Source organism: Papaver somniferum, chromosome 1 (genome assembly GCF_003573695.1).
Source record: "Papaver somniferum cultivar HN1 chromosome 1, ASM357369v1, whole genome shotgun sequence".
Lineage (NCBI taxonomy): Eukaryota > Viridiplantae > Streptophyta > Magnoliopsida > Ranunculales > Papaveraceae > Papaver > Papaver somniferum.
Window position 1 is genome coordinate 31,168,639 of NC_039358.1, and position 9,983 is coordinate 31,178,621.

Sequence of the window (9,983 nt, forward strand, 5' to 3'; positions counted from 1 at the left end):
AACTCGGATCTCACCATTATAGCCTATATCAATGTATAAGTGAACCATAAGACATAAGTAAAATCATAGACAGTGAAAAAGCGGGGGTCTAACAACACCACCCAATATTTCGTTTAGCAATCTGTATGGACAATCTCCGAAACACTCTACTAGAGAATCAACTAGATAGTCAGACTCAGTCTAGAATATAGTGTCTCAAGGAGTTAATATCTCTATCTCTCAATCTAATTCTTACTCAAGCAAACTGCGAGTCCTAATTAGAGACAGATAAACTTGGACGGTACCAAAGACCAATGTCCAAGGATCAATCAATATCGATCAACAACCAAAGGTTGGATTTCCAATTGATTAGATCGAACGCACAACCTGTATTATTTTTATTATATAAACAAATATAATGCGGAAAAGAAATAAAATAGACACCAGAGATTTTGATAACGAGGAAACCGCAAATGCAGAAAAACCCCGGGACCTAGTCCAGATTGAACACACACTATATTAAGCCTCTACAGACACTTGCTACAAACTAACTTCGGACTAGCCTATAGTTGAACCCCTATAAATCTCTCACTGATACAAGGTACAGTTATGCTCCTACACCTCTGATCCCAGCAGGATGTTGCGCTCTTAAATCCCTTAGATGATCTCACCCACAACTAAGAGTTGCTACGAACACAATCGCAGGCTTAACAATAAACAAATATGTCTCCCACAGAAAAGTATATCAAAGAGGATAAATTTGTCTCCCACAGATAAACCCTAATTTTGTTTCGTCTTTTGATTATAAAATCTAGGTCAGAAACCAATTGATAATCCGGTACGAAGAACAACCTAGATTAATCAATCACCCACTCAAACAATCCTTCCTGACTACACAGGCGGTTTGTCGAGGAATCACAAACAGAGATACGAAGATGTTTGTGATTACTTTATCTTTCCTATCGGAGAACTCTCACGATCTCAAGCCAATCAAAGATTGTACTCGTACGATAAAAGAGGCAAGATCAGATCACACAACTACGATAAAGTAGTATCGGTCTGGCTTCACAATCCCAATGAAGTCTTTAAGTCGTTAACTCGAGTTTAGAGAAGAAACTCAAGAGTTAATGGAGATCGACTCTAGCGGGCGCATTAGTAGCACACTGACGTGTGGGGATTAGTTTTGCCCATTTCTAGATGTCCCCTATATATAATCTTCAAATCAGGGTTTTGCCTTAGGTACTAAGCAAACCATATCCACCGTTAGATGAAAACCTGATTTAGATTCAAGCTAATATCTCTCAACCGTTAGATTGAAATATTTAGCTTGTCATACACAATACCATACACGTTTACTGGGTTTGTGAAAACCGTGCAAAAGTGTACGTGTATGTTGGTTCAATAAAGTGACCAAAGTTTAACCATATGAGTGTTTCATACCAACCATTTTCTCCTTCACCATAACTAGTTCATATGGCTCACACGAACTAGTTAAAGAGTCATTCAATTTCTATGAGATCTTATATAATTACACAAGACACAATTGAAACAAAGATGATTCGATTCGATTGAATCGTTTCATGAACATTATAGCCACGGTTTGCATAAAGCATTCCTTGATAATTTAATATCTATGTTCACAAAAAATCTTTATATCATAACCACTTAAGCTCACAAACAAGTTCGCGGACTTAAGTAAATCGGTTGAGTTTTCCAAACTCAGCAGAAATTCTCGGTCGAGAACTTCCGCCAGTTCGTGGACTGAGTTCGCGGACTTTTCAGCAAACGAGTTATATTGGAAATCCCAACAGAAATTCCGGGGATGAGAACTTCCGCCAGTTCGCGAACTAGGTTCGCGGACTTGGCAAGCCAATTCCACAATCCTACCGATTTCTGTTGATCAACAAAGTTGGACAACTTCGGTTCAAGGATTCCATGGTTATGTAATATAAACTCTTATTACAATCATTGAAACATTCTTAGAGGAAGTTATATAGTTGTTACACTATTTCTCATCAAAGCAATTTTCAAAGTGATTGAAACATTCATGACTTTCGTCACTAGGTAAAGAAAACTATGGTCGAAGCGAAACGCTTTACCAACACACATTTCGAGATATAGATAAGAGAGATATACTCATCTCGAAATATCTACTGTGTATGATCATAGTCTATATATATAGCGTACGACTTTCCTCTCAAGTAGGAGATAGAATAAATAGACTTTGGAGTGACAGATGAGTTCAAGTTTTCACATACCTTTTTCTCGAGAAGTTCCACCGGTTTCTTGAGTAGTTCTTCTTCTTGTATGATGAATCGCCATGAAGTCCTTCAGCTGAACTACACCTTCTAACCTAGTCCGAAACTTAGCTATAATAGACTAGAAATCAAGACTTATAGTCTTGATCACTAATATTGACAAACATGCTTGAGATAGCAACGCATCCGGAGTTGAACGATCTATGCTCTAACAGACATACATAAAATACAATAAGTGTTGTGAACACGTTTAGATAACACACCCATTACTAGAATCCGAGTTCAGATTATTTATGTTGACTCTTGAAAGAAATTCAGAAAATTCATCCACTTTTATCTTGATGATGTTAAACCTTAAATGGTTTCCACCACAAGCTTGTAAAAATCTTTCAAATTTTTTCATAAAACTTACTCTTATCTAAACAACTCTGAAGCACAATAAGTGATAAAAATATGCTTTTCTTCCACAAGGGTGAACTTCTTTCTCTGTTTATATTTTTGTTTAAGATTGCGATATTGATGTCTACAAAAAAAAAAGATGAACACGAATAAATAAAGAAACTTTTAAGTTAAGAAGATAATTTGAGAGAGTTGAGTGGAAAAATCAAGTTGTAGGAAGATGATTTGGAGTGATTTGAGAAGAAAAATAATTTTCTATTTATAGATATTTTTTCCAAATGATTGAGAAATATGCGTTGGAATCTGATGATGGATAAAATAAAGTCGTTGATAATGATGGATGGTTACGATCGGGTGTGAGAGGAGTGTCACAAAGAAAAATAAAAGGTCAAACAAATATTATTTATTAAACGAAAACTCAGTTTCGTGCAATAATGTACGGACTAAAAAACTGAAATTCGATCTTAATAGAGTGAATTTTTATCTTAAACCAGTATCATATCTAAAAGAAGAAAGATTAGCGAAGGGAATTCGTCACATTAAAACGAAGCTAGGGACCATGATAGTTGGATTTCGCTATAATCAAATTATAGTGAAGCAAAATAGTTTATCATTGTGCTTCGTCTGTTCTTGGTACAGACCGCAGCCATTCACCTCGTGTCGTTCCTCATGTCGTTCAAGCTAGGATATGTAAGTGGATGAATTTAACGGTTACACCATGTGCAAGTACCTCATAATGTATTATCTCCGTGGTTTCGATAATACAACAATGTAAATTTTTTATGATGGTATCCCTCACTCTTCCGCTGTAATATCCGTCTCAACTCCCTCCCACCCAAACCCTAAGATCACATTGTTTCTACATTCAATTTTATGTCATATCTGATATGTTACAAAAACAAAAACAAAAAAAAACAACAACCTAAAACCTTACTTACCAACCAAAGCCCCTTTCTAGACCAACATGTTTACAATCTCTACAACTCCATCTCCATAATCTTCCGCTGATGGTAAAAAATTTTCATATTTGATAACAGGTGGAGTAGAGATCATGCTGATCTATTAGGTCTCAAGGTATTCTCTTATGAATCACTTCTGGATTCTTACTATCTTAGGGTTTTTGAAAAAAAAAATTCCATCATGACGAATGTTAAACTCTTTTCTTATTAGTTTCTGATTTTACTCGATTTCCCACAGTATTGTTTCTTGATCTGAAATAATAAATTTCATATTTATTTTCCATTAATCTTACTTTCTCGGTTAATATTGTTAATCGATTTTTTTATGATGAATAATTTCTTTCAATGTTTCTACTAATACTTTTTTCAATATGGTTTGATTTGAAAAGTGAGATTTGATTACAGTATGGATTTACAAGAATGATTTAAAGAATATGGTGGAATTTGATTTTTGGTTTATTTTCAAGAAGTTTGTGTTTGTTAGGTTCAATTTACCAGAGATATCAAATTGTTGATGCTTTCATTGTTGTAAGAATTCTAAGGTTTCATGGGTTATACTCATATTGAAGATCACTTTAATTGGGCATGAAATTGAATTATTTATTTATTTTGTATATTTTCTGATGTTGAACTTTCCAAGAGAATGTTACATACTGATGTTAGGAGTTCTATCTTCATTGCAATTGACACATATAATTATTAGACAACTTCGTGAAGCTAAAATTCCTAATGACCTTAGAAGATTCACTGTAAGTTGCTCCAAAGTAGAATCCTGCAAATTTGCAACTAAGAATGCTAGTTTAAATGTATCTGCTGGTAACAAGGTTAGTGGACTGAATCTTTTCTTTGATGTATTAACACTTTAGATAACTCATCCGATACTTCTTTTTCAACATCGATTAAGTATGGCAATCATCATCGATGAACAAGTTACTAAATGATTCCATAGGCGATGATATAAAGAAGTAGCTAATGCATAATATTAATTATTAGATAAATATTAATTACAAAATTAGTTTAAGAAAAGAATACAAGACTCTTTAATGCATACAATTATCTTCATTAATGTATTTATTGTGCGTATTATTACTGATTTAATTTCCAAAAATATCTCGAATGTTCTAAAAATCCAATTCTAATAATATTGTATTACATAATAAATTTTTTGAAGTACAATATGATTCTTTTTCTTTTGTATAATTTTTTTTTCATACAATAGTTTTATAAATTTTTTGGTAAGTATATTAAGAAAAAGAATCTTCTCTAATTTCAAATAAATATCAATTTGAAATGCTGATTATAAATTTCAAAAAGAATCTTAGTTCTTCATACAATATGATTCTTTTTCTTTTGTATAATTTTTTTTCTTCATACAATAGTTTTATAAATTTTTTTGTAAATATATTAAGAAAAAGAATCTTCTCTTTCAAATAAATATCAATTTGAAATGTTGATTATTTTCTCTAAATACGAAGAAACGTAGATCATATTTTTTTTTATATTATATCAATTTGGAAAATACATATGTGCCTTACATTCAGTGATACATATTACGATACGACGTAAGAATATGGTTAAGCAAACTTTAAATATTGTGTGTACAACATTGATTACTATTTCATATAGATACGACCACTAAATTTCTTTTAAGAAAAAATTATAATGTATTGTTGGTACGCAAAAGGTCTAAATTTTGAGGCACGCCTAATACCTGTAAAAACTATATATGAGACAAACCTTGGAACAACATTGAGGGAATTATTTTTTAAATATGAGATGTATATGAAAAGCAATTGATTCAGTTTAGTTCTGGCTCTCGTCGTTTCTATTTTTTTGTTTGCAGCACATTGAGGGCATCGAGGGCATTATTTTTTTTGCTGAAATCTTACATGGTATTTATTATTTTATTTTACATTATAATACGCCATGATTGTTTATCTTAGTTCTTTAAACAACAATGACAGTGAGCCAGAAAAAATTGTTGATCTCCAGTTCTTTGCAATTGGGTTTACAAGGATGCTTTTGGAACCATAACAGTTCCTGCAAGCATAATTTTCAATTGTATATGAATTCTAAAAATTATGCTTGTAGAACTGCTATGTCTCCGGAAGCATCTAAAATGAAACAACTAAAAGCAAAAGATCATGAACTGTTACGTACATCAAGCACACTAGGAGAACTTCTTTTTTGAAGAATATTTTCAGTGTATTTCTAAACTTTACACAATTATATAACAACCCTTGATATACTCATTCGTATAGAAACTTCCAAGATTATTCCCGTAAATCCTTTTCTTTTTTGGTGACTTGTAATTATGTGTCTATTGCACTAAATCCTACACTTCAAAATTCTTCCATTATGTTGTATCAGAAAATTGTGTTCAGACATCGGTTTAACGGGACTTCTTTGGAAAATATTACATTTAAATGGAAAAAAATGATAGAATCAATTTGGTTCTTTCTTTTTTCTTTCCCCTTCCCATTTGTTCCCAGTTGTCCCAAATGGGCCTTGAGAAGCTGAGTATGTTGTAATGGGGTGAGCAACGGATGGGTGGATGAGTATTTGGTATCACCCGCGTCCAATCCGTTTAAATGGCGGATCCTAGATGTTTACCGACTTCGAACCATTTTTCTTTGGATTTGATACCCTCGGGATGATATAGTTGGACTTGCGAATTTGGAAGAAAAATATAACCGAATAACAAGTAAATGTTGAACATGAATGGTGTCTTTCCAATAAACCAAAATCACAATTTATATTAATATCTGTCCATCCCATATTAATACTTTTGGAATATCTTTGAAGAACTTAAATGCAATTCGATAGAAAACTATATATACTATCTAATAAATTTCTATAATAACCTTCATATATGTACTATATTTAACACTATCTTTATGATCGGGTGTCCAATTTATAGATGATGTTCTCATCTACGTCTAACCCTTAAAAAAAACCGGTTTCAAAATTTTATCTTACTTGTATCTAATTTGCCAAGAAATTGATTGGGTGTCCACCGGGCAAAATGCGAATTGAATTGAAGTGCGCGGATTTGGATGTTTTTGCTCAGCCATACGTCTGACTCACTCAGACTCCCTTTTGTATGGCAGCATCTACTATGGGCCCATGGCAGTTTTTACGTGTAGATTTTGTGAGGTGATTTCTACAAAGGTGTCCTGAAATTCTTGATTACTACGGGCCTAACATTATTTTGTCCGTAGGAGACATTCGTGTACGCACTTTAGTGTTAAATTACTTGTCGTTTCTAATAACTTGTCAAACCGAACGGCAAATAACTTGATATGCTAAGGCCGGATGGAACATGCCAATTTTGTAGCCAACAAGAGCCCCAGCTTCCCTTAGATGAACAACCACGATATTTCCTTTAGTTCAATCACAGGCAGCATAACCTTCTTTCCTACGGAAATTCAGCACTACAAAGTTGAAAATCCAAATCTCCAGTCTCCAAATGACTTAAGATAATTACCTATCTTGGATTCTGTTATGCCGGAAGAGAAAGAACCATCATCAGGGTTGGAAGAAGCCAAAATTGCCACCTACCAACTCTACGTTCGTATAAATCCAATATATAAAAAAAACTCTGGGTTCCCCTGTTGCACCAAATATAAAAATGTTTAATTACCGCAAATAATAGTAAATTGTGTACGGACATAATAAATTATGGGTATCATAGAGACGGATCATCGATTGAGCACAAAGATCAAACACAAATAAAGAAGACAGAAATTAAAGTGGTTCGGCACTGACGCCTACGTCCACTGACAGAACCCCGTAGGGTGAATTGGATTATTGATCTCCAGAATTTTATGATTCTGGGATAGTTTACATTTACAAGATGAATCCTATTTATAGGATTGAAGAAACGGGAAACCTAGACTAGCAAACTGTTTTGACTAGGTAACTTAAACTTATCCAGCTAGCATACAAGATTTACCAGCTAGATTAAATGATCTTCTACATGACTTGGTCTTGTAAAATATCTTCTTCATATATCCGCACGTAAGTTAACTGACCACCTCGATCACTTGGTAGCTAATATATGTGTCATATATTCCAACACCCCCCCTCAAGTTGGACACTGAGAGAATCGAAGTGTGCAACTTGGACAGTATCTTGAAAAGAAACATTGGAAACTAAACTTTGTATAACTACTTCGATCATGGCATGGAATCTTCATTCATTAATCGTCGAATTATTAACCACCACCGACTTGAACTTTGATGAACCATGTAATAGGAGCAGCAAATGATCTTCAAAACTTTAGACGATATATGGAATGTTGGTCTTCTAAGAACGATCTTTGAATGCTGGTGTTGTCTCGGTTCTTCTTATCTTTTTTTTTTATCCACATGACCTTGTGGTATATTCTAATACCTCCTCAAGTTGAACACGTAAAGAATTGGAGTGTCCAACTTGAACTGTTGTGGAAGAAGATGACTGCAAAATGATCTTCATTATCTTCTTTTCATCATTTTTACGGTCTTCACGCCGTGAGTATATATCCATATAACTTAAACTCCATGGTGTTAGTGAGTACTTGAGAAACGACAGTACCACTGTTGTTGATAACCCAACAAAAGATCTTTTGTATCTGTTTTTATGAAAAAAAAAAAAAAAATTGCAGACGGAAAGATAAACATCGTCCGAAGATATAGGATGATGATTAGGTTTGCTTAGCTAAACCTAGTGATAACGCATATAAGCATTTGCATGCTTCATAAATTATTGAGAGATCGTCAAATAGTTGCCTGAATTTGGCAAACCAATGATGATATAGAAATAGTAAATGAGTTTCTAAAAAGCTAATTTAGCCTTGACGAGAAATTTGATCAAGTCAGTCAATAGATAAGAAACTGATCTGTAAAAAAAAAAAACGAAGTCATGAAACTATCATCTTCTGCACAAAGTCAAAATGGCTTAGTTGAGTTCTTCGTTTGTTGATAACCAAGGCAATACATGATAGACAAACCAACAACAGCGAATGATGGTCGTCTCTGAAACTTTTGTGGTTGTAAAATGGACTTGATTGGATAACGGGCTTTGAAGATTGTTTAGAAGAATGATATGGGTTTGGTTTGTTGACGACAAACAGAGATAACTCAGGTAAGACATACAAACAACCTGTAGTATTGTATAAAAAATCGTCCATATTGATAAACAGAGATGGACGTTTAAGATAGTTTTCTTGGATGAAAAACTAACGTTAGAAATAAGATCAGGATAATGATGATCTTAGAAGAGGAAACTCCTGATATTGAGGGAGATTTTCGCGTGATATTGGCCATACTGTTGACAGAAGAAAGCAACAACTTAAACGTTGTGTATGATGCCCGTGAATAATAAGATCATGAATACTGTAAACATGATAATTGGACTTCATCACAGTTCACTGTGTTAACGGACCACAAACGGCAGGTGATCAATTAATTAAAAAAAAATTTAGCTCATGAATAACAAAAGCATACTGCCAAGGATCATGGCATCTGCTGTGGTTAATGATTGATATACCGGACAAGAAGATCCTGATAGCATCTTGCCTGAATGAGTTAAGATAAAGACTGGTTTGTCAATGGGAAAACAATCTTTCATTGACCAAAAATAACCACTGCAATGGCTATAGATACGAACCATCGCGGATCTATGGTGGAAGAAAAGTAATTGATACTGATAGTTCAACGTGTTAGCTTGCGAAGAACACCAAAAAAAGAATTTCTATGAGTTTCACCGAAGGAAACTTATGTTTTCCAGAAACATAAAAAAGAAGAAGAGAATATTATTGTAACAAAATGATGTTACCAAATCTTAGATGAGATAATATTTTCCTTAAATATTCGGAAATAAAGGATGTATCTCGTAAAAGATGGAAAATATGGAAACGCCCATAATGAATGAATTGATTCGCCAGATTTTGGCAAGAATTTCAGATATGGAAATATTTTCGGGATTGAATTCTTCTTGGCAAAGAAAAACCAAGGAAAAATAAATAGTAAATTACAGGGGATGTATACTTGATCATCCACAATGTGCTTGATTGAAATACCCATAATTACAATAAAAACTTTAAGGTATAGAGTAATTGATATTAAGAGAAATGTTTTGCAGTGAACAATGGCAAGATATTGATAGAATACTGTGTCGACATGTCATAGAGAAAGAATAAATTAGCTCATAGTTTGAACTATTGAATGAAACCATATAGATTGGTGAATCCAACTAAGTACATGAAAATATTAGGTCTTGGTAAAGCAAAACCTCAATAAGATAAACTTGTTAAAAGCGGTAACAAGATATCTGAAAAATGGAATACTCTTCGGAAATGATTGAGTTTCCATGAATCTTGACGACAAGAGCAGGAAAAGGAAAAAAA